Source organism: Thunnus albacares, chromosome 4 (genome assembly GCF_914725855.1).
Source record: "Thunnus albacares chromosome 4, fThuAlb1.1, whole genome shotgun sequence".
Lineage (NCBI taxonomy): Eukaryota > Metazoa > Chordata > Actinopteri > Scombriformes > Scombridae > Thunnus > Thunnus albacares.
Genome location: NC_058109.1, coordinates 34557727 through 34583157, shown reverse-complemented (window position 1 = coordinate 34583157; position 25431 = coordinate 34557727). Strand labels below are relative to the sequence as shown.

General features: G+C 41.3%; 1 protein-coding gene across 4 annotated transcripts in view; it reads left to right on the top strand.

The window, feature by feature from the left end:
• Positions 1 to 25431, top strand: part of plxnb1b (plexin b1b) — a 116388-nt gene that overhangs the window by 21605 nt on the left and 69352 nt on the right. For 3 of the 4 annotated variants that reach the window (XM_044349136.1, XM_044349134.1, XM_044349135.1), the window contains 2 exons: positions 3974 to 4044; positions 23336 to 23443. The gene's annotated coding sequence lies outside the window, so the exon portion shown is untranslated. The remainder of the gene's footprint in view (positions 1 to 3973; positions 4045 to 23335; positions 23444 to 25431) is intronic. The other variant, XM_044349137.1, reaches the window with a different exon arrangement.

Below are 25431 nucleotides of genomic sequence, written 5' to 3'. Positions count from 1 at the left end.
TCTTCTTTGAATAACCTTTATTGGGAATATCACTGGACAAAACTGACCTGGGGTTGTATGCTTTCACTCAGAGTGAGTAAAGTTTGAGTTAACACAACATACAAGACTAATAAATATGTACAGTGTCTGTCCAGCTTTAGAGGTATCAGTCGTCTTTTGGATACATCTCTCCATTCCCTTGAATGAGAAAGTGTGTCTAAACCTTTGACTGGTACTGTAGATGCCTTTCATCAGTTCACTGTTAAGATTAATGCCTGTGCTTACACTTCCAATGAAAATTCTGCTGTTTGGATCCAATGACACATTTATCCCTGGGTCTCAGGAATTCAACCATACTGTTTTTCAGTTTTGACACTGCTTTTTTTGTGGTGAGCTTTGTTGGCTTAACCTTTGTCCATTCTGAGGTGGAATGAGCAGATGTGGATTGAGGAATGAAGTAGGATGGCATCAGCTCTGTGCCAGCTAGCCTGAGAGGGCAGGGCAGGAGTTGTATTTAGACCCTGTATATATTTTCCAAGGAACAGTGAGGGGAAAAAAGCAGAAATCTCTGGTATTTAATTACAGAGCAGCTGTGGCCAAAGGCCCTGTGTCAATGGTAGTTTTAAGACCGACAGCTTAACAACCTCTGGAATGGGGGCACTGTTGGTTTTGGTGACGCTGTGTCATTTCCCTCTGTGAAAGTTTTTGATGTGTTTGGGGTATGTACATATCCCAGTTTCACTGAACAGTCAAAACTAAATGGTCAAAATAAAAAAAATTAAAGAAAATGTGGTGCCATCATGTGTACCAGAATTCAGCACCATTGCCCAGTGGAGGGTGAAAGCTCTCACTAATTTTAGGACTTTATAATGCCTGGAAATGGCCTCTTTTTGAAGTCTGTTTTCTCACGAGAATCCCTTTTGTGAAAGTTTTAGTTGCTTTGAAGGACTCATCTGCTGTTCACAGAAAATGTGCCTCCCTGCCTCCAGCTGTGGCACTGATATGTTTCTGTCCCAGGTTAATCTGGGCTGCTTTGGGTTGAGTCAGTCCCCTCTCTGTGCTGTCAAAAGGATCTTGTGAATTTGGACCAGTGTACACATTTGAGAGGACTCCTGGGTGCCATGTCCCTCCCTGTAGAGTTTATGAGGGGGTGGGGGTTTGGGGGGGGGGTATTTGCCCGCCTTTTTTGGCGAGTGACTCACTGGTTTTGGCAAAGTTGAACGAACACGCCATGTCACCAGTTGAGTCACTGTACATTTCCTAACAATGAGAAGCCTGGCTGAAATTGGCACAGTCCCATTTCATGGTCACAAAGGGAGCCATTAAGGCTTAAATGCATCCGGATTCAAGTCTCCCCCTTAACGTGAGAGAGTGCGCCTGGCTGTTGTTGTGTGAGTGCTCTTACATAAGGTTTCTTCATTTGGCCTGGCGTCAAAAGAGCCATTGGCAGAAGGACACAACTTCACTGCCTACACTCTCCGAAAGCTGAACGTAACGACTATGTTCTCAGACTAGATGGGCTCCAGGCTCCTTGATAACTCATCTGCAGCCTGTTTGCTCAACCTGATCAACCATTGTGTCATACAGGTCAAGCTTTTATCCTTGAATAGGAAACTCACCGAGGGGAACAAACATCAGAGCAAAGACTTCAATCCTTCCTGTTCCTGTCACTTCAATCCCATCAGTCCATCAGTCTCACCCACAATTCCACCACACTGCTCTCTGCACCTTTCAACTTCAACTTGTCTTCATGCAGCTCAGCTCCAGGCCTGACCCTTTACAGTCAGGGTCAAAGATAAATGGGAACAATAAATGAGTTACTTAGTGCCAGCTTCTCACCTGAGGGAACAGCCGCAAAACAAGACGCAGCACATCCCGGCCGCAGGGCACAGGTAGGAGCTCCTGGATCAGTTGGCAGAGGGCTGTAGAGTTTAAAACCACTTGTTTTGTTTGTTTTTTTTTACGACCTTGAGGGCGGATTGGAAAATCTCCAGGTTTGACCGAGCTTCGTCCAAGTTAGGGCGGCATTCCTAGACAATGACTGTCATTTGGATCTCCTGTGGGAAGGGAAGGATACTGCCTTTACAGCTTCAGGACACCTGTGGTGAAGGACAGGCATAAAATGAGAATTTTAGCAGGGTTGCAAAGCCTGAGAAGGATTCGGGTTTCATTTCATTTCATCTCTTTCTCAAAATCAGGTCATGCAGCTTTGTAATATAGTTAAGTAAAATTCTGTCTCCGAGTGTCTGGCTGTACTATGATTAAAGCATTTAGATGATTAAATTTAAGTCTTTTTGTTCAGTTGTCCTAACTTTGAAATATTCATAAAGATAGTGGGGCGTGTATTCGTCTCTTATGTTGAATACACAGTCCAGTGCAAGAATGATTCATTTCAGCTGCAAATGAACATTTAGCCCAGATTTGATAATATTTCCACTTGTTCATGAATGGAAGTCTTTTGGGTTTTACGTCACTAAATTTATAAAAGCAAAACATTTCCTCAGTTTTAAGTTCAAGTTATCATCCATTTACATTGGTAGCCTGTTAACAATGCTATATAGATGCATGTCCTTGTATGTAAGAACACTTTGGGCTTCAGTAATTGGCTTCAACTGAGAGGAGTTAGGGACCAGGCTGCTTCGGAATAGAGATGCACTGATTGATCAGCCACCGATCATAACCAGGGTTTTCAGCTGCTCGGCTGTAACCAGTGACTGATTGATCAATGTCACTCAGTAGCACAGACAGTACAGCCACACACACACACACACACACACACACACAGCATGTCATTGGTGTGGAAGTTCTTCAGCTAGAGTGAAGAAGACACGAAGCTCACAATTGGTAATACCCGTAATAAGCTGTGGAGGAACAACCTTGAAAACCTTTGGAACAACTAATTTAATCAGACACTTAAACTATCACCCTGGTATACTTTTTATTTAGAGATTTGTTTGAGTGAGAGAAGGTACTGTAACCTGGTGCTCTTTTTTATTTTGTTTATTTTGTTTTGGAGAAAATGTAAGTTATTTAAATAGTTAATGTTTTATATGAACATATAGTTGAATTTTCCATTAAAGAAGATTACAAAAATGTTTGTGTATGCTGTCAGTTATAGTTCTTAGAAAGAAAGAAAATATGTAAAGAAAGAAAAAAATCTTTCTTATTAAGTTCTTATAAAGACAAAAAATCAGAATCGGCCAAGAAAATTGCAATCGGTACATCGCTAGCTGCTAATGCTAGTGCTACCTGCCTTTGTTTGAATGCTACTGTTGCTAACTTCAACTGTTAGCGCCCACATCACCTTCTTAAATGAGTTGAGAGCATGTTATGATGACTCTGAATGCAGTGTAAAGATTTCAGGCATTTATTTCAGTGGATATCTGGGAGTTGGTAGTAAATTAGGTTAGCTAGCATAGCCATCTAGCTGGAGAGGGGTGGTGTGAATGGGTGGCTGTGAATGTAACCATACCCTTGACTTCTGTATTGGGTTTCAAGTAGACATCAGTTCATTTTTGCATTCCTTTTCAGAACTTTCATTTCTTTTTAAATTCTGATGGTCTCCTAACATCCCTGGTTGTGGCTTTGAATATGTGTGGTGAAAGGGGTCATGTTTCATGTTGTGCCAGGCTCTCTTCCTTGTGGCAGCCCTTTGTCAGGCTTTTAAAAGGTGACTTTTGTGGCTGCTCTTGTCTCGCCATGTTCAGCAAGGTCTTTGTTGTCTCACTGAACAAAAGCTGCCTTGTCTGTAGAACGCAGGCCCTCACCTGCGTAGCATGAATTAAGAAGTCATGGCAGGCTTTGCAAATGGTTTAAGCTCATTTTGTTGTGGAGAATTTTTCAGCCACTGGCTCCCGCTCTCATCATTTATTTCCACATTATGATTCCTCAAAGACCATTGATGTTGTACTTTGTCATTTATGCTTTTGGCTTTTAGGAGAGAAAGTTGTAAAAATGCTCTTTGTGGCTTTTCTAACTGAATGTCCTCCTTCAGATTTCGACAAATCCTCGTGGGAGACATGGAGACATTGGAAATGACAGGAAATAAGCAGTAGACTTCTACCGGTAAGTTGTCTCTATTTGTGCCAATGCTTGTACAAAAATGATTGTCATGTTCAATCATTATAAAGTGGATTTTCTTTTTTAAATATATTTTTTTGGAGCATTTTATGCCTTTGTCATAGGGACAGTGGAGGGATGATAAGAGGCAAAGGGAGAGAGAGAGAGATGGGGGGGGTGACATGCAACAAAGGTCCGCCGCTGGATTCGAACCGCGGACGTTGCGGCCATATGAAGTGACGGATTGGGATCAAAAAAACGGCCCTGACATTTGCAACAGACTGGCCCTATTTTCAAAGCCAACACCAACCCCGCTCAAATGTTAAGAGAAAAAGCTTGAGATAAAACCATACAGACTGACTAGAATGCAGAAATTTGCAACACACACTCAAACAAACACACACTATAATTGCTACAGTCGCTAACATATGCCAACAGCCATTGAACACAGTCAGAGAGTGGCAGAGTGCCACAGCCACAGTATAACGTTATAATAAATATGTCTCGCCTTCATGTAGTTAACAAGCTAACTTACGAAGGAGTTTGCTTTTCTCTGCAACCTCGTCAATGACATCGTCATTCTCTGTCCGTCAGCTTGAAACTTGAAAAACAATTCCAGGTGTTTGAATTTTGGGCGTCTGAAAAAAGTCATATTGAGCAATTTCTGCCACAAGTCCAGTGTCCAAGTCTATTCTCTCTTGTTTGTTTCCCTCATTGTCTTGCTTGTCTCCTTGGTCTGGGTCTGCCACAAGTTCAATGTCTTGACTTTTCCATTGGCTACATGGAGAGGATCATGGGAGAATGTGTTTATTAAAAGGCACATTTAGGACGATCTAAAATGTTTTGAGCTGCATGTATAAAATAACGTTTTGAATCAAAAATCATCTTATTTATTTATTTATTTCACTGCAATGACCCGTTCTTAGCAGCCCATATTCAGGCGGCCCTTTTGGCATTTGCCCAATTTCCAGATGGCCAATCCGTCACCGGCCATATGGCGTGTGTCCCAGCCAGTAGGCTACCACGGCACGCCATGAAGTGGATGTTTTGGCCATTGCTTGATATTTTACACCAAAATAGCTAGAAGTGTTTAGGGGGCAATCACTCAAGCTTTTATAATTATTTCCTTCAGTTCATCTGAATTACACAATGGCTCATAGGATTTGAGTTTCCTCCTCCTGCGGTGTCAAGTCCACTTCCCCCCAAACCGCATCCCACCACACTCTGCAGCTATTTAAAGTGTCAGCGGCTGCTCCCAATTACTCCTCCCCACGCCAAACCAGAAGCCCTGGCCATGCAAACGGACACCTCCCCACTGTGACTTTTATCTGTTTGTTTTCATATTTTCCTTCCCTCAGTCCGCCCTCCTCCCTTGTGCTCTTACTGTTTTTGCCTTCGCCAAGGATTATTGTGTTTTTTCTCCAGCTGACCTTGGTTACATAAACTAACGCCTGATCCCCCCCCCTTCCTTGATTCTCCTCCCTGTCCAAGTCCTCTTCCTCCTCTCTGTCCCACCGATCTGCCAGGATCTTAACCTTTTTTTGCGCTCCCACAAAGCCCAGTGTTTTGATTACATTGTGAAATTGGAGCCAGGACTATTTATTCCCAGGCTGGAGTTGTGTGGAGGACCTGGTTGGAGGATAAGCCAGAGAGGGGGGAAGCCAGGAAGCTGTTGTGGTTGAATCAGGCGGCTGGTGTCGGTGGGTGAACTGTTTGTCTTCTCATAACTTCTTTTCGTTGGACGAACATCCAGCCAGCTGTTTCAAATAAGCTGAACGCCCAGGGTCGCATCCCACTGTCAGCAGTTTCTGCGCATAACCCAAAACCCATCATTCAGCTCCGGCCGTTGCAGGGTGGCAGATTAGCCGCGTGGTTTGAGACGCCATCCAACTCTCAGCTGGAGGAAGGAGGCTCAGGCTCTGTTTTGGGAAGCATACACCCTGTTAAAGTGTCATTGAGACTGACACAATATCCTCTATTTCTGAGCTTTACAGCAGGAATACTGTGCAGTGGACTGTTCACCAAAATAAGTCTCGTTGAACTTTTCAACACACCCAAATACCCAGACAAATTGTATATATATACACACACAATTAGTCTTGACATTTGAACTCTATGGAATAATACACAACAGGCCACCTTTTTAAAAATGAAGGTATATATTTGTGACTGCAATTTTCTCTAATCATCCAATTAAACCATCCAATTAAATGTTTACAGCCTCTTCAGGTATATTTATGACCAGACTGGAGAGTGTGATTGGTGCTGAAACTCTGAGTCACATGTAGAAAACTGACCTCCAGCTCTCTTGTTGTCAGGCTGCTTTAACTTGCTCTCTTTGTGTTGTTACCAGCATTCCTGTAAATGGACACGGACATATTTAGTCTCTCCAACTACTCAGAGGTTATCATCGAGCCACCTCAAGCCCACATTAACTCTCCCTGTTTTCAACACTGAGCTGAGGCTGTGATTGAAGTGCAAACACTGGCTCAGTCTACAAGACTCCGGGGCCACACGTTTCACTTATGGGCTGCTTCGGAGCTGGGTTAAGACTGTGTTTATTCAGTTTGTCAGCATACACACACACACCCCTCTTCTCTTCCAGTAGCTTAACACTGTGTCACCTCTCTGTCTGTAACCAGCTGATCACACACACACACACACACACACACATACACATACACACACACACACACACACACAGTGTTCTCTAAACATTTACAGACCTCATTTGCTTCCTCAGGTCATGCACTTCACCTTGTGTTAAATGCAAAACATTGGAATATACAAGCCCACACACTACACACACACACACACACACACTTACATTCACACGCATATCTCCATACTTGTGATTTTGAGTCAGGTTAGTTTTGACTTTTGTCCTCTCTAGTGAATCACTGGTTCACTATTGTTCTCATGGTCTGAAAATATAATTGTGACACATGCATGCATAGACACACACACACACACACACATATATCTAAGGCCAAATGGAGATGAGCAGCCAAGCATTAGATTATAGGGAAATGATCAGCCAGGGTAGACAGGAAACACTGCAGCACAATGAAGTATGTGTTTGCACAAGTGTGTAGTGTGTGTGTGTGTGTGTGTGTGTGTGTTTGTGATCCTTTACCATAGACAAGTCTCATAGCAATAACAAGCAGACCGTGTGATGGTGTCATTTTAAAATCCGTGTTTAGGTTTCACAGAACACAAAGTATGTCATTAACAATTTAGCTGCTTTCGCACACAGACAGAAGGATAGATTACAGCTTTAAAGACACGACGGAGGTGAAGATAAGGCCGCGTTCACAATCCCTGAAACCACACTGATCTGATTTAAGAGATGGATACACGCAGCAGAGGAGGACTCGCAAACGGATCTTCCGTTCGGCTTCATCCAGGCATGATTTTATTTTGAGTTTGATTTGCAGTTTGGTTGCAGGCCAGCGTTCCGTTATCACAACTGTGCTGTTTGTGTCAGGCCTCTCACAGAGAATGCTTCTCATTCAAAGTAAGTTTCAGTACTTGTAGGCAACTATTTTTGCTGAACATGAACGCATTTTTATAGAACAAAATCAGCTAAATTATTCTCAAATGCATCAGTTTCAATTGTTGTCCTGACAACAGTACAAATAAAATAAAATAATGCTGAAATAAAAACTGTTAAAATTGAAAAAAGTTGTGTTTATCAGGAGATATCTGATGAAAATAAGTTAAAAAAAAAAAACAGTTTGAACTAGAATTTGGTATTTGACAAAGTGGAACAATTGAAACATCTTTTAGTGATTTCATAGGAAATTCTAAAATAGCAAAGCAATCATTAGAAGTATGCGGAAACATCGATTCACTTAACAATTGCTTTTCTTATCTACAACTCTGAATGGATTCATAAATGCCCAGAGTTGATTTCTGTAATAACGTTAGTTAATAACATTATTTGGATGGAATGAAAAAAGTGGGATCCGACCATGAGGACAGTGCAGCATATGGACACACACACACACACACACACACACACACACACACCAGGCTCCGTCTGCTACACTAAATGATTTGAGTCCTGATTGAAAAGTTCTGTCCAACATTCCCATACATGCTGTGTGAGTGCAATAAATACATGATGTAACAGCTGTTGCTAAGATAAATCTGGTTCGTGTGTGGTATGCTATGGCTGAAGAATGAGCATGCATTAAAACCACCCACCTCACATAGGCCGGGGGGGGAGATTAGTGTGCCTTTAAGCGTATCAGACATCTTAATTCACATTAGGGGGTTTGGTAAAGAATCTGGAGTGATACCAAATAAACCTGCTTAAACAAGCCCATACTGTGTCCACGGATAAACTGAAGATTTGTCTCTTCTCCTTCATTCTGGCAGGTGGACTACTCTGTGATTTGTTAGTCGGGTCACTCGCTGGTGTGTGTGTACGTACTCTTACTGTGTGTAGTCAGTGCTTGTCTACACAGAAGAAGGTATGGTCTAGAAGTAAGATCAGCAACAGGCAGCTATTGGCTGTTCCATGAGGTGTGTCTGTGACTGTCTGGCTGCCGCTGCTCGAAATGAAACAAACAACAAAGTGAAAATGTTTTCTCAGCCTGATGTTGAACAGTGCTGCCAGCAAATGTCAATGTACCGAGTGTGACTCAAGGAAGGGTGAGACTCGCTAATGACGACAGAGATGATGAAACCCCCTCACTCCCCCGTCTCATACGAGTGCAAGAGATGCTTGTAGTTAAAAGCAGCTTTTCCCCAAAAACTCATTTTTTCCTTGTTGTAAAAAAAGGTGTTGGTTCATGAGGCAGGAGCTTTCTCCTTTTCTGAGGAGGATAAGCAAGACAGAGGTGATTATTTCTCATCTATCAATTCATCAGCCTTCCACTCCTTCTACATCTGCTGTTGTCAGACCGAAGGCTTCATTAGAAATGACATTTGAATCGTGTATATAGTGAAATTCTGCGTTAAGAACCACGTTTACATCATTTAAGCCAAATTATAACAACCCATGTGTAAGACTGTGTATCTGGCCGTTAACATCAGTGGTCCTCTCAGTTGTTTGTGGATTAATAAATGCTGCTTTTCAGGCTTCCTGTGGAAATGTCTGCAGTTTCAGTTGTGAACATGACAGGATGTGGTGGAACCAATACGAACTGTTCTGTAGCCACACGAGCTGCTGACCCTGTCAAGTGATGGTTGAATGTGGTCATGTCAGGAAAAAAAGACCATCCTTCACCTTGTTTGAGTGTGAAGAGAAGAGGACTTGGAACTGTTTTTACAAACTGACACAATGTCACAAATGAGAAGCACCGGAGCTTTTAGAGCTGCAACCATCAGTCCATTAATCGATTCCTTTCAGTAATTGTTTGAACTTTATTATCTAAACTTTATCTGGTTACAGCATCTCAAATATGAGGATTTGCTGTTTTTCTTTCTCACACATGACAGTAAATTGTCATCTCTGTGAGCTCTAAGCAAATGTGAATGGTATTTTCTAGACTAGAGAAGATAGTCAGCAGATGAATCAGTACTGAAAATAATCTTTAGGTGCAGCTTTAATTACTTAAAGGAGCGTCTGTTCAGCCCTTCAGGGAACTGAAAGCTCAAACATCAAATAGCAGTGTTTTCCTCAAGAGGTGACCATGAGGGATGTAATGATGTTTGTAATCAGTGCTTTAATGACTTTAAGTCTGTCAGCAGTGAATCCATTATCACTTGGTGTGTGTGTGTGTGTGTGTGTGTGTGTGTATGCCAGTAGGATGTGGTCATCTCAGAAAGTGGCTGCTAATCATAAATCTATTCTCCTGGGGACTGTAAAACACTGACAGACCATTTGTTCCTTGGGACCTAATGCTGCTGATGACAAAGATGCTACTTTTTTATAAGAGCAGTGTGGAGCTGCAGCCTGTCAGCCCCACGCTGCTACAGCAGGTATCTCTACGCTTATCATTTTTCAGATAAAAAAAAAAAACTCAACAGTTGTGCTGAGTCTCTTCACGATCCTGTGTGGCTGATCAGTAATACTGATTCAATCCTGTATGGACATAGTTTCTTATGAATTAAGCTTTGTGTGTAAACACAGCAGTCCAGTATATCATTTGATGGTGGAAACAGCATTTGGGGAAACAGCAGATTTTTCATACATGTTAATATAATGAATATAGATCAGTCAGTGTCAGTGATTATAATAAATTGTTGATTAATTGCTGTTAATAATTTAATTGATTAAAAATATATTAACCGATAATGCAGAAGGTGAAGGAAGACAGAAAATGTTCTGTAGTAGGGATGCACGATGTTGGATTTTTTGCCGATATCTGATATTTTCCATCTCATTTGTGCTGATGCTGATACCAATATATGTGCACATTTACTTCTTCTTCTTCTTCCTCTTCTTCTTCTTCTTCTTCCTCTTCTTCTTCTTCTTCTTCCTCTTCTTCTTCTTCTACTTCTACTTCTACTTCTACTTTTACTTCTACTTCTACTACTTCTTCTTCTTCTTCTACTTCTACTTCTACTTCTTCTTCTTCTTCTTCTACTTCTTCTTCTTCTTCTTCCTCTTCTTTAGAAAGACGATATATGAAAGAAGAACTTAGGAAGACTGGAGTTCAGGAGCTCAGCATTAAAACTTTAATGAACTTGCCAAGTGGGAGGAGCAGTAGAGTTTTCTTTGAGTTTATCAGACAGACAGGATTAATGTGTAGGATTTAATCTCTGGTCCACATGCTGAAGCAGAAGGTGGCGGTAATGCACCTAGGTTGCCAACCGCTGTTATAATCCAAAAAGAAGAAGAAGTTTTTTTCCAACAGAGTGGTACATCCTGTCAGCTGGGGCGTTTCCTGTTATCTGTGCACACTTCACTCAGCTGCCTGACAGACCCTCTGTCCATCATGTAGTATGTAATATGCATTATATTTGATATAAAGTGAGGAGACTGGGGTAACCTGTTCTATTTATTTGATAACATTATAGTTTATTTACTGTTAAAGGCTGCAGCACCTTGGATTCATTGTTAGATAGAACACATAGTCTAATCTAATTAATGTCATTGAATAAAGCAGGAAGTTGTGCAGCTGTTTGCAGTTTAATGCTTTGGATTTGGTTGGAACAGGGACAGATGGGAGTGGCAGCTCTGCAGTTTTAATGAAGTCATTATTTTGTCTTATTTAATTTATAATTCAAGTAACTGGCTGTTTACTTGATCTGTTCTTTACATCCCTAATATACTCTGATCTTGTGTTGAACATAGTGGTTACAATGCTTTTATTATGAAAAAACCTCCAGCGTATTTCATAAATAATTAATGATGAACTGATTATTGATTGTTAACATGGGTGACTGTTGATTTAAGGACATTGTTTAAAATTTGCATTCCCACATGAATATAATAAATGTTATTTTTTTGTTGTTTATGCTAACGTTACTGGTGTTAAGGGGGGAGGGAGGAGCTGCTGGTCGATTGTTTGAGACACAGTTTCTTTTTCACTACCTGTAAAGCTAACGTCTGTGTTAGCGTTATTACTGCTCCTAGTTGCCATTTCCCACTGGAATATGTTTCATATGTTGGCTAGTCAGAGCTAACAGGTCTATCAACGGTGTTGTGTGGTTAAAAAAAGTTTTGAAAATGGAAGGATGAGTGTCACATACAAATTCACTGTTAAACAGTCATTTTACTAGTTTCCAGCAAGTTGCTTTCTTTCTAAATACACAAAATGTCCATATTTAAGTTGTCATTTTTTCTCTTTCTGCTGCACGTTTGCTTATAAATGGGAAACCCATCTATTGAGTGTTTTTAAATCATTTTCTGTGTTTATCTGTCTGTTTGACAGTACATGAAAGCATTAAACAAACAAATGATGTAATGCCGAGTGCAATCGACCCCCGCTTATCTCTGCACCCTTAGCAGGACAAGGTGACTTTCCTGCAGCGAGGCGGCTCGCAGCAAGCAGAACAATATAATCAAATCATGTCATTTAGTCGTCGTCTCGTCTTCTTTTCCTGACTCCGTTTTCGTCTCAGGAGCCACATGAACTACGCCTGAACTTCATATGACTTCCACCATCGAGACAGAAGAATGAAAGAGTAGAGGCCACTCACTCATTTCACTGATTGTGCCCTCTTTTTTTTTTTTTTTTTAATTTAAAGTCACCTACATTCGTCTTGTGCTTCCCGGACGAGCAGAGCGGGGGTGCAGAATCTCAATCACTGCTTGACCATTTCCATGACATTCACTCACTGCCTTAAGCCTTTCAGGTACCTGCAGCTTTTTTTTTTTTCCATTTACTTCCATATCCTCCTCTCTAATGCCCTCCTCTTCAAAGATGCTCCAGACCTGAAGGATATTAGACTCAGGCAGGGTTGAGTGCTTTTAGCAGGTGGTGTGTCGCTTAATGTTTGAATCCTGTGCTGTCAGAAGTAGAGGGAGGGGGGGTGGTGCTGTGAAAAGGTGAATAAAAGTGGGTCACTCATGGGTTTCCCTTCCATACCGTGATTTAGCTTTGAAAGCAAAATGCTGAAACAAGGTTTTTTGTCTCTGTTAACATCTTCAACATGCTTCCATGATACAATATAACCCCCAAACTACAAAGAGCTTTTACTTTAATCTTTGTAATCCACATTTCAAATTTGTGGATGCAAATGTATCCACACCCCTGAGAAAAAGGACAACAAAAACAACAGCAAACACTTCTGCAAGAAATGTGGTTGTGCATTTTAGATACAGTCCTAATTAGGTATTCTCAGTTGAACCGTGGCCTGCATCGCATTCTGCTTTTTTGCTATTCAGATGTATTGAAATGAGAGGATGTGCCATTTGCCGCTCTGCAGTGGTTTTGTTGTTTGGTTTTGATTATTTGCTTGTTGGTGGCTGAGGTTTTGGCGTAGCAGCTGTGTGGACTTGCTTCCCAATCTGTTCCAAGATTTTTAAAAAAAATGTTTATATTATGTAAAGGGTATATTAATTCAAAAGGTGCGCTGTGTCTTTTTCTAGTTGAGATAGCTTGATTGGATTTCCACAGGATGTGATGAAGTCATTCCAGACAATTCTTAACCAGGACAGGCAATTCTTATTTTTCTCTCTATCTCAATAATTCCCATCCTCCACGGTATCCCCATACCCTCACCTCTTTCATTTAACCAGCCGTTCTCTACCTCTGTTCTCCCTCCCCCTTTCCATTCATCCAAGACAGACTAAATTAATAGACAGACTGAGAAAGACCAAAGACTCAGAGAGACAGAAAGCTAAATTAGATGGCGAGAGAGACAAAAAAAGAGGCAATACAGGGGAGGGCGATGGGGAAATGGATGGAGCAGAGGCTGGTGGGGTAGAGTGATGAGATGAAGAAAACGAATAGATTGAAAGAGACAATGGACAGATTAGGGATAGAGGCCAGATGATACCCAGAGGTACAGTTAAACACACATGAGGCCGATCAATAAGGTATGCTCGACCTGAGGGAGGGGGCCTTACCCACTGACACACACACACACACACACACACACACACACGCACACATCTCAGGGGATGAAAGGACAATACACACCCAATTTTGCACCCATCCCATCCCCTCCCCTCCTCCACCACACTACACACACATTTACACACAGACACTATCACTGGTCTCTGGGGGTTTGAGCAGTTGACAAATTGGAGCTCACTCCTTGCTTTAAACCACCGACCAATTAAGCTTTGAACAGAGAAACCCAAGCATGGAAAAGCTGCAGTGTGGTCAAAATGACCACACACTCTGTACAGTATAGAACCTGACTGCTGAGATGAATCATGGCAGATCATGGTCCATCTAACTAAAATAGAAGGAGTCTCTGTTTGTATGTATGTATGTCCTTCGATTTCCTCAACAACCATTCATCTGATTGACTTCATACCTGGCAGGTGTATTGCCCAGGACCCAAGGAAGTGCAGTGTTGAGTGTCAAGTTGTTTGGATTAGCGGTTCTCGAGAAAGCTCCAAGCAGTAAAATTTTCAGCAAAGTTAGTCATAAACATTGAATCGCTGCTGCTGTGTCTTCACTTCCCGTGGCGTCAACGAGCGGAAACACAACCAGCGCCACTCTGCCATTGCAACCCACACTGTGTCTGGATGGAGGATTACACCCATAATGATAAGAACTACCATCTAAAATGGAAGGAGTCTCTGTCTGTCTGTATGTATTCCTCAACTTCCAACCCCTAGTTTAAGAACCATTTATCTAAAATATTTGTAGTTGCTTCAAGTTTCCTCAAGTTACAGATCATTTTGCATCGAGCAAAGCAAAGCTGCAGTGAATTAAAATATTAATTCATGTCAGTTGTTATCATATCGCCACCTTCAGCTGAAAATGTGGGTGAAGTGTTGCTTCATGTACTGGTGAGATGATAAACTACGCCCCAGGAAGTCCAGTTGGAGTAACAGAACATGAGTTTGAAGGCTTATCAGACAACAAAAGACTAAACATAGTTTTATGATTATATGAGGAAGGATTTTTACTGCTCTGGAAAGTAATCACAGAGGGAGTCTTATCTTTTATCACAACAATCAATATATGAGTAGAAATAAAGCTTTGATGTTGAGATGCACCGATCGATCGACCAGTGACCCAATCAGTGTCATATATCTGATTTTGTACTGGTCAAATTTACACGTGCCGTACCATCGTTCAAGTTGTGCACACAGAAGCACAGACAGTAAACATAAACAGTAAGATAAAGGTCAGGACACACCGCCTACCTTTACCTGTGTGTGTGACGGCTGACTCACTGAACTGCTACTGCCAGCCCTGTCTTTCTATTTGCGTTTGCGGTGCACATATGAGGAGGAACAACCATGTAAACATTTGGAACAAACTTAATCTTAATCAGACGCTTAAAACACCAACCACCCAAGACAAGTTCCTGTGTCTTGCTTGCCATCTGCTGATTAAAGTGAAGGGGGTTAGCCCCGAAGTTATCGACAATGGGTTAGCCTATCCTGATGGACCAGGCTCACTTAAGCTGGACTGACCTTTGGACCAGCTATTCTCATTTTAGTGACAATTTCAGCCACTCCTAAGGAATGAACGGAGAAATGTTTGGCTGCTGAGTCTGAGTTCATGCATTTATATTGAGATTTTAAGAAAACCAAATGTACCATGATATTTACTGTTACTGTCCATGCTTCAAATTATACTGTGATATAAAATTTTAGGCCATACCGCCCAGCACTAGTTCATACAATTGAATTTTCCATTTCAGAAAAGTCACAAAAATGTTTATGTATGCTGTCAATTATAGTTCTTAGAAAGAAAGAAAATCAGAATGGTCCAAAATCAGAATCGGCCAAGAAAATTGCAATCGGCGCGTCTCTACTATGATGTAACAGAATAAATTACCAGGAATGTAATTCCTTTCACATTTGATTCACCACTGCATTGTCTGGTCTGATAATATTAGTTAATGTGGGCTTGTAAAAGGTTCAACTGTTTGTCGGATGAGTCTGTATTTTTTTACAGGAACCAACTGCATGGCACCCCCACTGAGACCATGTCCTCAATAAACCATGGCCCCCGCTGCGTTTTTCTCCTCCAAAAACAGAGCTTTTCCAAAATGACTTTTAGAGTGTGTAAATGTGAAAATGCCAGCTTGGCATTGTAGTGTTTAAGGGGAAAATGGAGCTTTGAAGAAACATTGTCATATTGAAAACAAAACAGATGGTGGCAGTAGTGAGGCATTTCATTGGAAGAGGAAGACCAAACACAACGACAATAACAACGATGGTGGACGGCTTCATGCGAGCGTTGTTCTCTTCATTGTCTACTTTGACAGCTTGGTTAGAGTTAAATGTAGCTAGCCACCTTTCTCTGCTGAAACTGTTGTAATCTGCTCGCAATAAACAAAATGTCAGGAAGCCGCAGCGGAAATGGAAATAGTATACTGTTTCTTATTCACTGGTTTTCTGTAGCTGACTTGCTCATCAGTCCTCCGCACATGCCCAGTAGGAGGACAATTACCCATTTTGGTGTTTTAATGTGGAGGTATTTGCAGAAACCAGTTGAAACGCCTGCTGTGGACGCATGTCGATGTCGATGTTGAAAACAGCATTCTAGTATTTAGCCGGTTTAATGTAGACCTAGTCTGAATGTTGTCTAAATGGGGCCTTCAACTGCCAGGATGCATGTGTTGGGGACCTTTCTTATGTCAGATTACTGCATGGTAATTTCTGTATTGATGATGGCTAGAGTGGCTCGTTGGACCGCTCACAGTACAAGACTTTCAAGGAAACTATCAAACATGTTTTATAACAAATGGGACGTCCCAGACGAGGTTTGGAGCATGAAGGGGCAATTAAAAAGGGGTGTGTTGACCCTCACACAGCAGGGGTGTGCTGAGGCTCCATAACAGCCCTGCCAATATACTGATTGTGGAAGATCACAAGAGAATGAAACAGGAGATCGAACCGTGTGAGCACATGGCCTGAAGGAAGCTGATTAGCAAAGCAGATTGGTTGTAGAGTGACTCTTCTTTAGTTGTAGTTGTGCAGAGTGCAGGGAGAGAACAGGCCCAACCAGAGAGGACTCACTGCTGGGAGGAAGAATTAATGAAGACATTTGGGAATTAGAAGCAGCACTGCAGTGTGACTGTACGTTTGTGCTAACATGCTGATTAGATGTTTGTGTGTGTGTGCGTGTCTGTGAATGAATGTGTGTGTGTGTGTGTGTGTGTGTGTGTGTGTATAAGAGTGTTTAATTACTGGTCTCTAGTTTACTGCCAGCTTGTGCATCTGTTACCTGACTCCTTCAAAGCCCACAGATCCAAAGGAGCGGTGAGCAGCAGCCTGTGAAACCGAATACACTTTGTATCCTCATCTGCTGTTTACTAGCTGTGCAGACACAAGACGGAATGACGAGACACCGAAGCTGCAGCTCCACTACAGCTGTCAACTGCTGGAAATAGCCTCATTGTAAAAAAAAAAAAAGTATTGGAAGAAGTAGAATGGAGTTTAAACTCTCCATGAATTTACTGTGTAATGTGTAATTACATGTGTAGTGCTACACTGGTGTCAACATTTGTGTAACATCAGTCATGGTGATACACAGAGCTTCTGTGGCTCTATCTGAGCTGGCCAGCAGGGAGGACAGAGTAATGACTGGTATTTAGGCTGCTGTCAGGCCACTGTGCTGATAACAGTGTGTGGGAGAGACTGTGGAAATAGACTGTCAATCCTTCAATATGACTCCCATAACCACCGCAGCACCCTGGACACACACACACACACACACTTGGAGCAGAGGAGGTATGATAAAGCACAGGGGAGTTGTGTTGGAGCTTTATACAAGCAATCCAAATATTTTCTACCCCTTGTGCGTTCCAGACAAAGAAGAAATAAACACTGTCTTTTAGTGGTGCAACGGATCATAGTTGATCCGTGATCTGTACGGATCGCTCCCCCACGGTTCGGCACACATGTGAACCGTGGATTAATTGCAAAATTTAATGTCTCATTTAAGACAAAGTAAACAAACTGCTGTAAGTACAAGCTGCAGGACAAGATGTATGTTCATGTTCGTAAGTTATGAAGTTTTAATGATGTGGACACAGACTGTTGTTTCATGGACTACCATGTCTAAAGAGGAAGGTATAATACTTCATATTGCAATTTAATTTAACAATTGAACTTTGAATATTTTATATATTTTAAGATTTTATTTAAACATTGGACATCTTGAATGTTATTTTCATTTAAGATCATGGGCAAAGGTTCCATGCTGTAAGTGTTTTACAGAATATATGGAAAACAAAGTTAGTTAGTCTCTTTTTTTTTTTTTTTTTTTTTTGCTGATCCGAAAAACGATCCGATCCATGACTCAAATCTGTGATACGATCCGAACCGTGAGTTTTGTGATCCGTTGCACCCCTACTGTTTTTCTCTATGGTGCAGGACTGGACCACATCAACACAATGAAGTCCCACTGTGAGAAGCCAGGGAACCTCATTTTAATTAGGTCTTGCAGATTTGGATGCTGAGTTCTCCAGACCCAGTTGGGTATAGCATTAGCACTTGTAAGTCTAAAGCCTTGACTAAAGTGGACAGTGTATTCTATTATTACATAATATTACATTAGTGTTAGCATGGAGTAGGGCTGGATAATTCATTGAAAAGTAATCAAAACCTACATTACAACTCCCTTACTGACCTAATTTTGCTTTGGTTGGTAGGCTGTCTTCATACATGTAGGCTGTCCCTTGAAAGGGTCAGGTCCTAGTAATCAGGATTTAAGCTTGCACCAGAGTCACGCTGGGTCCAAATTATATTCAGCCTAATCAAGTAGGGTAGGGTTCCCTTTTACTGCTGTTGGTCTTGGGTCTCTGTGTAAGCATGTCTAATATGGATCTGAGTGGACTCTATCAGCTCTGACCAAGCGCTGTGTCATCATCATCGTCACAGGAGAAAAATGTGTTTTTGACGCATAACAAGGTCCAAAATGTTGGTCCCATGTAGACCACGAATGCAGAGGAGATTACAGCAGAGCAGCTGGACCAACATAAACTAACAGAGAGGAATGAAACATATCCGTAGCAGATTATCTAACATGCTCATTTGAAAGAGTTCAACTTCCTGCTTCAACCTTTCTTACTGTTGTTGTACAGAAACACAGTTTTACTGCACAATAGACAATTCTTCCATACATTTGGGTTGTTTTCAATTTAATTTTCATTTCCATATAAGTGATTAAGATAACTTGAATCAGGGGTTTGTCAGTCTGTCTGATAGTGGATGCTGTTTTGAAACTCAGTTTTTTAGTGTCGCCATGTCCCCAAATAAGAGAAATGAGATCATTAAAAACGGATTATGAAATATCAACCAAACTACAAAAAAAACAGCTGAATTGAAGCTTTTCAGCATATGCATTATTGTGGTATATATATAGGTAAATCCTATCCCAGGTCATGGAAGTCTAGTACCTGGTAGTGGAACTTTGCCTGAAAAAAAATACAGTAAAGATGCAAAATTAAAAGCTACATTTTCCTTTAAATCAGACACTAACAAGGCTGAAATCTGATGGTTTATCAGTGTCAGTGTGTCATGAACTGTAACTTTAAGAGAGCAGACAGATTCTCCCCCTGCCACTGTAGACAAGAGCAAACAGAGATGTGTTTGTTGATAGTCCATGGCAGAGTCAGGGTGCGGTTGCGTTCGGCAGCTGGAGGTCTATTGTTGTCTGATTGTGTATTTGTAGGCCAGACACACCCGTACACACATAAATCTGCCTTGTGATTATCCTGCTGAAACCTGGAGGAGTGGGGGTGTCCGCTCTATGGGTAGAAGGTGTTCAGTGTAAGATGATGCTACAGCGAGGGCGTAGGTTTGGTTTTAACTTTGACTTTTTTTTGACGGACAGCCAAAATAATTGTGTATATGTACTTGTTCTCTATCACTCACAGATCAGTTGGACAGGCTAAGGCTAATTTAGCTAATAAATAATATTCATGTCTTGAAGACACATATGGAATAATAACTCTGCTCTTGATCCACTCATGGAAAAGGGGAGAGATGGCATTAAATAGTAAACATTTCATTCATAGATTAATGTTTGGATTGATCACAGAACATTCTTATTAACTAAGCACTTCGGTTCTTCTTTAAAAAAGGACCTGATGTCTTAATTTGCTTTTGGGAGGAATTTTCACCAACAGTAATAAAGTTGTTTAATTTAACAGCATGTCTGATCAACCGTTGCTACCGTCCATACCCAAATCTACACCCATGTGCTACAGTGCGGGGAAGGGAGTGAGTCGGTGCGTGTCAGTCACTCTTCTTTATCGATCTTCTAACTAGGACCTCATCTATGACACCACTGGGGACTACAGTAGCAGTGACACTACTGCTCATATTGATCACGTGTGTGTCAAAATTGTCCGAGGCACAGAGAGCTAAAAACCAGTCAGTCTGAAATCTGCTTTTTTTTTTTTTTTTTTTCCTCCACCTCAGATTCTGAGCCCTGGAGCAAGTGAAAACGTGGTCAACTTTTTTTCAACTTCACCAGGACAGACCCATATCTACCTTTTAGCAGAGAAGGCAGAAAAGATTTGGCAAATTTTTCATGGGCGCAACCCATATACTCAACGCTGCTGCTCATCCCACAAATGCATGTTCCTTACAAATGTGGCACCATTTAAAAGGGAAATAAACAGACTTTTCAACTGTATAAGATTTATTGCCAAGAAGCACTGTTACAAGAAAGAAATAATCTACCAAACACAAATTTCCTTACTTTTTGTGCTAAGTTTAGATGCATCAGGACAACAGTATTTTTCAGATAGTAAGAAATCAATCATTGAAACAACACATGTTAAACATTCACTTTTAAGAGAGTGGGATTTCTAAGAGAAACTATTTTAATGGCAGTAAATCCAGTCATTTATTAGCTTTAAAGCTTAGACAGAATGAGACATTTTGTACTTCCACCATTCAGTCCAAGCACGACCTCTTGACAGATCCCAGGGAAATCAGCTCAGAGTTGAGCAAATATTATACTAACCTTTTATTCTGTTGAGATTTCGCCTGACCCAGTTAGCTGTAACATGTTTTTTTGATAATATACAGCTTCCATCTTCACACAGGAGGCTTTACCACAGGAAGAGTCCAGTAAGTTAGAGGTTCCTTTCTCATCATCAGAACATCTAGAAGAAATTAAGAAAATAATAAAAGATAAATGACCGGTTGGGATGGTATCCCACGTGAGTATTATTAGAAATTCTGAGTTGAACTGGGGGCAGCCTATTTAAGATATGATATTGTTTTCTGTGGAGAAAGGCTGTGTTGATAAAGGTGCTTTTCAAACTGTTGCACCCAAGTTATGGAATGCTCTCCCCTTATCGCTGCAATCCCTCGACTCTTGTGACATCTTTATGAAGCAGCTGAAAACATTTTTATTCAGACAGGCACTCGGTTAGCCTGTCTGAATAGTGGCTCCACTTTGTTTTTTAGTATGGTTTATTTCCTCATCTGTGTTTTGGAACTTTTGTACTCGTTTTTGTGTCTCTGTCGTCATTTGTTTGTCGTTGCTGTGGTTTTAACTTGTCAGCCCTGCCCTGTTTGTTGTCATTGCTATTTTGAATGGAGTGTTGTCATCAATGTAAAACACTTTTTGATTTTGTATCTGTGAAAGGTGCTTTACAAATACTTACTTCCTTACTTGCTAATGTTGGAGTCCTTTAAGTCCTTCCTAAGCCGAGGTGGTAAGGGAATGTGGTGTTTGATGTGGGCTCACACAATATACTGTGCATGTTGATACATGTACGTGGATTTACCAAATTTTCTTGGTGCACCTGGGTTGGGCGTTCAACCGACGCCCAACCCCGGTTGTGGTAAAAGGGTTATCAAACCGTGATGAGTGATGAGTGTTGAGCCATTTAGATCATCAACCACAAACATGAGAAGCTATCCAGCTGCTCTCAGTTGGAGTTTCCATGTTAAGAGTTAAAGACTGCCAAACCTAAGCAGCTTTAAAGACAGAAAACATAGGAAGCCCTCCTTCTTGCTTAAATCCTCAGACATATTTCCTCTTTAAAGTTATTTAGTGACAACATTTCTGAGCGAGTGCATGACAAATCTGAGTTCTGTTAGCGGACGCTGAAGAAAAGAGCGTGCATCTCTCTGTGTTTGTGCATATCTTCCATCTTTACTGGATGTTCCCATTAGTCTTTGACATTTTTTCGGCGTCCACACAAACACATTACTAACAGCAAGCAGCAGGAGAGTGATGGGGGCTGGGAGGGTGCCTATTGTTTTCTAAATGTCGCCCTCCATCTCTTGTATTGGAACAGAAGGGGTGAGAGCTGCTCACCAACTAGCAACCAACCCCCATCACACACGCGCACACACACACACACACACACACACACACACACACACACACACACAAACACACATATAAATACACACACACACTCTTGTTTTTCCCAGCCTCCCACTTCCTGCCACAGAGGGAGGAGGACATGGATGCAGAATGGGACCACTGGTGCGTTTTGATTGCTCCACAACAGTGGGGATGAGTCATAAATCAAACCCATGACCTGTCCCAGCTCCTAATCATCCCCCACATACACTCTCCCACCTCCCCTCATTTTCCAAAAAATGCATCTTCTCATCTTTACCCAGGCTTGGTTTGGACTGGTCGCACTGGGAATTGATCGGGACCATCATTACATGCAGATGGAGGGGTGAGGTGCGGCAGTAGCTCCTCTATCTCTGTGAGATAAACACGTTATGGATTTTTCTCCCAGAGTGGAGAGAGAGAGAGCTGTAGGTTTTACCTCCTGTGGTTGGGAGGACGCGGCCTGTCATAACACTGAATGGGAAGTGTGTGTGTTGGAGGTGGTGACACACACACTCACCCCTCACCCAGCTTATCAGTGCCCGGGCAGCTGTGTACCTGATGCTGTGTAATCTCATTGATCCCATTACCAACATGATGAACCAGTGCTCAGGCTCCAGAGTCCTGTTCTGGTGTGAGAGGGGCAGCTGGATGCGATGCTGCATGTTGGGACTGATCGCTTTTCACTTCAAAATGTAGACGTTTTAAAGGAACACTACAACATTTTGTCAAACATTTAGCTATGTATGTTGTTAAACCCATGAAGGACTTCTATTAGAGTTGTGTGTTGAGTAAGGGGAAACTTTGGGTCTGGGAAAATGTTAGCCTAGCTTAAGGAAGAAAGCTGCTAGCCTAATTCCATCAAATGTGAAAACAAAAGTCTATTACCAAGTAGCAATAGAGAAGTTAAATATCAGCATGCTTACAATGACAATCTTAATAGGAAATTTCAATATTTTTCAGCCTGGCTTGTTCTGAGTAATGGGTTATGTGAATGTTGCATGCACCACCTCCATTGTAGAGAGCTGGCAGCTAATGTTAGCCAGCATGTAAATAGACTCAAAAAAAAAAAAAAAAAAAAGACTCAGACAAGCGTTTGGAATGTAAAACAGAAGTTAAATATGAAAAGCTTTTGGTGGATTGTGCTGTTTGCCCTGATATATGCTGTTCTGCTGAAGGAACATTTCCAGAATCTCTACAAAGGAGGTGGGAAGTGGAAGTTAACATGTGTTGTACTGTATGTATTAATATCCCATATATGATGCACCATCATCTACCCTCCTCCTCCTTGAGTACTAGTTGTTGATTGGTTGCCGTGTAAATATCTAATCACCTTGCAAGATGCTAATTACCTTAAATGTTTTCACCTGTGTCTGTGCTATTTGACTGACATCTGTACTTAGCACACTTGAGGAAAATGTTTTGTCTTCCTGTCTTCTTTGTAGAAAGTGACCACTGAGTGTGACCCTCTCCTGTCATCACAAGTCAAACCTGGCAACCCCACTTCCAGGGACTATACACCCTCCTTTCACATGTGGACCACTGTGGAACAGGTCAGATTTTTAATAACTGGACAATATCTTTTCCATACATTAATCTACCTCCTTTTACAGATATACTCTATCATTGATTTCCTACTGTGATTGTTACGAAGACCAGAGGCAGCTGAAAATGTTGAGCTTTGATAAAAAAGAATTTTCTGATGTATTGGGGTTGATATCAGTGGAATAGTTGTAGCAGAAGTCCTGGCTGCTCCTCTTCGCTGTGTGCTTTTGTGTACGAACCTGTATTTCTGCCTCCTGGCCAGATGAAAGCAGAGTGCTGGTTGCTGCCTGCCTTCCAAGGTCAGGTCACTCAGACCTTGTTTAGATGTGAATGATGCTATGGGTGAATTCAGAGCAGAGGCGGTGAGTGCTGTTATCCCCTGCCTTCCTGTATAATAAGGTGTATGTGTGTGTGTGTGTGTGTGTGTGTGTGTGTGTGTGTGTGTGTGTTTAGAGAGTGGAGGGTTTGTGACCCTTGTGCTGTCTGGAGCACAATGATGAATGAGACTGTTAAGAGTGGAGGTGTGAGACTAGACTGTGGATTTCTTTACCATCAGACATGCGTACACACACACAAACACACACACACACACACACACACTTTATACTACTCTCCTGCATGAATCCTTACATGCAGATCTTGCTTTTCTTCTCCTCCTTGCAGCATCATCTACAGCTAATATATTATTTCTCTTCTTCCATTTATTCCTCATTGTGTCTGGGACTGTGTATCGCTTGAAAATGTTTCAATACCGACGCATGTATGATACACGAGTTTCTTTATCAATGCTTAAAAAAATGCTTTTTCAATGTCTCTCTCTCTGTGAATAAACAACAAAAGCAAATGTTAGCATGCTAACAGGCTAATCTAAGATGGTGAACATGGTAAACATTATCTTTGCTAAACATTAGCATGTTGTCATTGTCACTGCGAGCATGTTAGCGTACTGGCGTTAGCATTTAGCTCAAAGCACCACTGTGCCTAAGTGCATCCTCACATAGCTGCTAGCATGTTCTTGTTATGTTCATGTTTTAAAACAAACAGCTGTATAAGTTATAGTTTAAAAGTGACAAAATGTGATTTTAGATTAGGGAAAATCTGATTGAAGAATAAGTAGACAAGATAAAACAACTATTGCAGTGCCAACTAAAAAGAGGTCAACTAAACAGGTTTAGTAGGTATCAAACCTTGAAGTTACAGTGAAACAGAGGTTGGAGTGTGTTAAGCCTCTGTGATGTCACGAACTTCCAAGGAAAGTAAATATGTGGGTGGTGTACAGTTACAAGAATAACAATCAAATCTTTCAGATTTAACTTCCTCCAACGGTGTTGTTCTGCTAGTTGCTACGACCCACAAACAGCCATCAAACATGAGCATGAAAAGTTCAAGGAAAGAAGGAAAAAAGGAGATATTGATTATAAAAATACTCAAAAATGATTGTTTTGACATACTGTATATTTATACTGAATATAACAAGAACACAGGGACACAGGATTAGAATTTGGATTTTTTTTTAAAATTTTGCTGTGTTTTAAAGTTTGCCAATTTTATATCTATTTTATTTTTAGGTAATGTTTAGGCTGCTTGTGTTCAGGTATCATATTGTCACTAGTATTTCCGGAAACAGATCTGTGAACATTTCAAACACTAACCAGCCCTTAGTTTTCACTCTTCAGTGTTCCAGGTACAATTTGATCAGTACTCAAAAAACATTTGGGTTCCATATATCAGCCATACACAGCTCAGTTAGTAAGCCTGTCAACGTCACCAGCTGCTCTAGAAAGAGTGTGAAAGCCCCTTTCAAATGAAAGCCTTTCTGTTCCTGAAAGCTGTCATTTGATGAATACACAGGGAGCATGTCTTTTAGCAGCCATCACACAGCCCAAAATACTCCCTAAAATATGACTACATCTACCCAGCAACACTGCAAGAACCACCAAAATCCAAACAATATCACCATGCAACAAGCAGCAGCAGCACACACACACTGACGTTA